General features: G+C 29.9%; 1 long non-coding RNA gene across 1 annotated transcript; it reads right to left on the bottom strand.

The window, feature by feature from the left end:
* Nucleotides 1–5,310: 5,310 nt before the first annotated feature.
* Nucleotides 5,311–5,944, bottom strand: LOC124890223. The gene is made up of 3 exons (XR_007049019.1): nucleotides 5,763–5,944; nucleotides 5,604–5,688; nucleotides 5,311–5,531 (listed from the first exon to the last, which is right to left on the bottom strand). It is a non-coding gene; the product is annotated as an uncharacterized LOC124890223 (long non-coding RNA).
* Between the last annotated feature and the right edge of the window lie 247 nt (nucleotides 5,945–6,191).

The raw sequence follows: 6,191 nt of genomic DNA, 5'->3' as shown, positions 1-6,191 counted from the left end.
TCCTAGTTTTCCACAATTATAACAAGTACATTCTTTTATAGATTTTTTTTTCCTATATGGTCTTTTATATTTATAATTTTTTACATAATATCTTTTTCTTGGTTTCTTATACTTATATTGTGACTATCTGTACTTCTTATATCTTTTTCTTTTCTTATAATATTTTTCTTCATATCCAAATTGGGGTGCTATTTTATCCTTGCAACATGCTAAATTTCTTATTAATGGTTTTTCTATTTTTGATTCTTCTCTGTATTTTTCACATATATTCCTATACCATTGTTGTAGAAATTTTATTCTTGCTCCTAGGGTATCTACTATTTTTGCTTCGTCCCAACTTTTTATTATTTTTTAACTAAATAGTTCAGGTAATTTACTAAAAATAATCTTCTTACTTCTTTACTTTCTTCTGTAAAGAAATGATATCTGCATGTTAAATAAGCTTGCAATAACAACTCAAAATAATATTATCTGTATATACTTTCTTCTGTATGCTGATATCTACTTTGTGAATGTTAATTACAGAAATCAGCTTAAAAGAGAAAGAAAACAATTAGAATATTACAATAGACCCTTTGTTTATACCCCCACAAACTATTACATATTTAGATAGCCTAAACCAAGACAAGAAAGCTTATAACCACATAACCAGATTATATATTGAAAACATCCACAAGGTACAAACTTACTTAAACCTTAAACCCAGAGCTACAAGCATTCAAGAACAAAATTCAGATTATACAACCCAAAAACTACAAGGTTACAATAAGTTAATTGCATTACCAAAAACTAACCCAAATCTAGTTAAAACCTATTTCAGTTATGGACTACTCAATATTGTATATACCCAAGACGGAAGTCAATTATCTGCTATACCATAAATATATAAAGCAATTACCACTTACAAAAAGATAACCAAGGGCAACCTATTTTTTGTAAAGTTCTATACGACACCAGCAGAGATATTGTATGATGAAATTAAACCAGTTTATAAGTTGTGAAAATAGGAATGATCCGAGATATGATTATACCCGAAGAAATTGAACAAGAAGTTGAAATACCCAAAATACATGTACCAGATTTTTATGCGAATAAAAGAATTATTGGAAAATCTACAATTCTCTAAGAATTAGCAAATAACTACCTAAACGGAAATCTAGTATGGAGTTATTATTCAAGAGACCAGCTAATGATCTATTCAAATTCAAGAGAGTTAAGACAAGCAGATATGGAGGAAGTTCAGAGATAGATTATGACACTACTTAATCCAGAGAAACGACCAATTACCCGAACAATTCAGGAAAAATTTATTTTAGATGAATTATTGACCAGATACTATAAATTAATAGGGCATAAATATCTAGACCACCTATGTTCAAGATGTAACGGAGAAGATAACATTATTCCAGAAGTTCAACTAGAATAAAAGAAGATAAGGACGCTAGTCGGAAGATATATGACAAAAGATATACAGCAACACAGACCGATGGAGAAATAAAGACAAGGAAACAAAGCATTAAAGTTATGAAAATGACATTTGAATTAGTAAGATAATTTTGTGACATGTGAATTATTAGAGTACGTAAATTATTATGTAACATTATGTAGCATTTACTAGCCTTTTTGACTTTTTTTTGGCAAAAGTACCATTATTAGTTTTGTTTTTTGTGGAATAGCTTTAAAAAATACTTTAAGTCTTTTCTACTTTTGTAAAGATGACAAATAACAAGTGTAAAGTAGGAATAGTCTAGAATAATATACGCATTTTCTCTTTTTAGGTTATAAATAGCAGAAACATTTACTAAGTTAAAACAAGACTTTCTACACGAAAAGCAAGCCTTCTTGTATACAATAAAATTTTCTCTCATATAATCAATAAAGATATTCAGTTTTACACTAAGCTATGGATGAGCAAAGCACAGATTTATCAAATCTACCTGAATAGGTATTTTCATTTACTATTATGAATTGCTAAATTCATAAATTCCTGACAATCATAAGTATAATAAAATAAGCTCATGTTAGTTACTTTATAGTGGAATTATTCGAGGAATAATATGTTTCAAAGTTTATTAGCAAAGAGGAAAAGGAGAAAAATTTCTAGAACTATGTCATCCTAAAGGTGAAATCGGTAAGGCAAAGAAGCCGTGATAGGGGAGTAACCAGAGTAGAGGCGTTGTTTAGGGGAAAAGTATCTAGATTACCATGCTAATAGTGACCGAAGAACATGTTATTTAAAAATAATCTAGTAAATAATGATCTAAGATGATCATATTTTGTTATGTATATGATTGGAGGAAATATTTTGAAATATAACATCATATGAAAAATAAATACTTACTTATCTGATGAAATGATAGATGAATTTAAGATACTTGTTTTATATGTACTTAAGTTATATAGATAGTAGATATAAACAAAAATTATATGGGAAAAGGTATTTGATATTGAAGATGAAGAATTAGAAAATTGGATAGAAGATAAATTAGAACAAATACACTTAAATGACGATAACTACTATTCATACCTAGACGAATTTTATACAGATTAAAAAATGTTAGAATATATTAGAAGAATTAGAGAAAGACAAATTTGGGTATATGAAGAAATTAATTACAGAAATCAGCTTAGAAGAGAAAGAAGACAATTAGAAGAAAGATTACTTGGAATAAAGTTAACCTTAGAAAAAAGAGGTACAAATGATAGTTTATATAATCCTTATGGAAAATTATCTATACATGAACAACAAATATTAATTAATCACATAGATAACATAGGATTACATATCAAATATAGCACAATTAGAATAAATTATTACACAGAAATTTGTAAAATTACAACTACTATTGGATGAAATGATAGACTATGAATACTGAAGAGCTTGGAGAATAGACATGGAAGGAATAAAATTTAGAAATAGTCATGGAAAATAATTTAATAAAATATATAGAAACAAAAGATATGAAATATATAGAATATCAACATTTAACCAACCATGCAAATTACCCGAGTTATCTGCATCGTTCGTTCTTTAGTGTCTATTGTGTTTACTTCTAATTCTTTGGTTTCTAGTCTTCATTTTTTATTTCTAATTTTACTTTGAATTGGTTTATTTCATCTAATAATGTTTGTTCTTTATCTTTTTCCTTTTCTTTTTGTCTTTTTTCATATAAGTCTTTTAACATTTGTAATTCTTTTTCTAACTCAGCAATCCTATTATTTTTTATTTCTTCTATTTTCCGTATTTCATCTATAGTTTGTTGTTTTATTTTTTCTATTTCCTTTTTTCTGTCTCTTTCTTCATTTTCTTTTGTTATTCTTACCATAACTGTTAATTTATCTTCTAATTTTAATTTTTCTTTTTCTAACATTAAATATAAATGTTCATCTATTTTCTTATATCTTCTTTTTAAATTAGAAAATACTATTTTTATTTTTAATTCTTCATAATTTTCATATATTTTTTTATCTATTATAAATTCTTATATATTCATTTTATCTATTTAATGGTATATAAATCATGTTGATATATATATATATATATATATATATATATATTATTGGTTATCTATTAGTGATTCTAAATATGATATTTCTTCTTTTATGTTTTTATTATTTTTTGACATACTCCAACAATCATATTTTATTGTAGTCTTTTTTTCTTATTTTTAATTCTCTTTATTTCTCAGATAATATTTGTTTTAGTTCTAAGGTATGTGTGGTTTGAACAAGGACACTTCTTTTGTTCTTGTGCCCAAAAGTTGTTTTAATTATGATAATATATGATTTTCTATGTTTTCTTATGAAATTAAAGTATGGGTTTGTACCCTATGTTGTTATCCCTTGAGATTTTAATAGTTCCAATGTTCTAGAAATTGAAGTACATGAGTATATTGAGATTTTAAGGCAAAATGTTGAAAATTCCAAATTTTCTATATGATTTATGAATCTTTATGACGTCTAGTATGCACTTTGATAAGTCTTAACTTGAGATTTGATTATGGGTCACTAAGCCCTACTTGAGATTTGCAATTTTGTGAACTTTTGTGCTATAAGCACCCATGAATTGAGTACTTTGATATTATCGAGAAAGATTTGGCTTTTCGGTCATAATAGAGTTGAAATCCACATTGAGTATGATTTAAAGCAAATAGAAATACGTTTTGGTCTTCATTATAGACCCTTGAGTTATTTTAAGGTGGATTTCCTAAGAGTTCTGAGCTGAGTATGAGATAGTATTTAGCACCGAGTTGGGTATGATTCCAAGGTCTTATACCCCAGAACTACGTGCCACCATAGGTTCAAGATTTATATGCCCAAGGCCTAGATAGTGATCACTAAAGATGAGGTTCTACTCCAATGGTAAGGATAGAACAGCTCTCCCCAATGGGGGCAAGACGTTGGACTCCATGTAGCTCAGATAGTTTAGGTCGGTTAGAAGAAACTCCCGAGTTCCAAGTGTTCCGGGTCTAACAGAGTTCTAGAGTTCCCAAGTGTTACAAATTCCTAAAAGTTCTAAGTCCTTAAGTTTTAAAGAAGTTTTACTCTCTACAAGATAAAAACATGAGTTTGAAAGTATTGTTTAAGGCTTCCTTTATCCTTCAAGTACTGAGAATAAGAGGAGAGTATAGATTTTAAAGTTAATTATAATGACTCACAAGATTTGTGTTACATGCTTCACTATTCATGATTCATGAGTTTTATATTTTAGACTTATTCAAGCTATGTGAGTCATTCCTATTTGCATGCATGATTTTATTAACGAGTATTGATATTGTTTTATGAAAATGCATACACCCCCATATACTCAGTACATTCCCAAAGTGTTGATCCACATATACGTCTGTATGCTACATTGTCTCATAATGTAGGTACAGTTGCTTAGTCCCAGTAGTGACAGTAATCTCCGAGCATCTCATCTATATCATTGCCCTTGGTGAGTCCTCATGGTTTGAGGACCTATATTTGCAGCTTTTCCACCTTTATAGTATTTTGAGTTTTACTTTCAGATAATTGCGAGTCAGTTGGGGGTCTGTTCCAATAGCTCTCCAGTTTGAGTAGTAGAGGCTTTGTCAGACTAGATTGTCAGTTGAAGTTGTGTTCTAGACTATCAGTATTTTTGCTATTTAGACATTGTTTTCAGTTATTTTGGATTATAGTTGACACAGTAAGGCATCATTATTTAGCTTATTTATCCTAAAGCAAGTGTTAGAAGTAGTAACAGGCTCAAAGGGTTATCTTAGGGCTACTTGTAACCTTAAGCACCGTGTGACGTCTCGGGATGAGATTTCGGGGCATTAAAAAGTGGTGAAAAAGCTAAAGCTTAACTTGTCCAGTAGCAAGAATTTACATGCCTTAAAGGCAACAAAAACTGTACATAGCTATCTAGCCTATTTTAATACAACCAACAAAAAGGACTCGTAGTATAGGAGAGGGTTTACTTAAGTTATGCAAGCGATACACCTGAAGAAGAAATTACAACCTGATTACTTGCGATTCTGTGCATCCCATTATCTCCTTACCAGTTATAACTACACAAAGAAGGGGATCAGTACATGCAGAAGAGAAAGTACAACAAGGTAGAGAAGGGTGAGTCCACTTACTCAGAGTTGTAATTTTGTTCAGGGGTCTAAAACCCTCAATGAAGCACCAAAAAGAGTTGTAGGTCCCAGCAACCGGAGAGCACAACTAAGAAAAACAAAAGAGATGATACATGAGCTAAAATAGAGGATTAAATGGTACATGGTAAAGAATATGCTTACTTCTGCAAGTTGTTTGAGATGATTTGAACAGATCCATCCATGATCTAAGGCAACGAATTGATTACCCAAAATAATTTCAAGATGACACAATGGTTGAAGACTGGCAAATACAACATTTTCAGGGTCTTAAGGGCTGTGGCGGATGAAGTGAAGAGAAAGAGTGAATTATGAAACCCTACTTATGCGGGTATATGTAAGAGGCAAAGGGATGGGGCTAGTTCAGAAATTTGGACGGGTAGTGGGCCTGTTTTGTTAAATGTTTGTTTGGATAACTTTTCTAATGGGTTGGTCCATTATGTGAAGGCTTATTTTGGTTTATATTTGCATTATAAAATTCCTAACTTAATTAAAAAAAAATTAGTGGGCTAAGGGGGTTAGTTTTCTCTTCCATTTATTCCTCAATTATTTTTTAGTTGGCTCTTCTTGAGA

Source organism: Capsicum annuum, unplaced genomic scaffold, assembly GCF_002878395.1.
Source record: "Capsicum annuum cultivar UCD-10X-F1 unplaced genomic scaffold, UCD10Xv1.1 ctg14483, whole genome shotgun sequence".
Taxonomy (NCBI): domain Eukaryota; kingdom Viridiplantae; phylum Streptophyta; class Magnoliopsida; order Solanales; family Solanaceae; genus Capsicum; species Capsicum annuum.
Note: the sequence above shows the minus strand (reverse complement) of the source record. Positions and strands in the feature narration are given on the sequence as shown.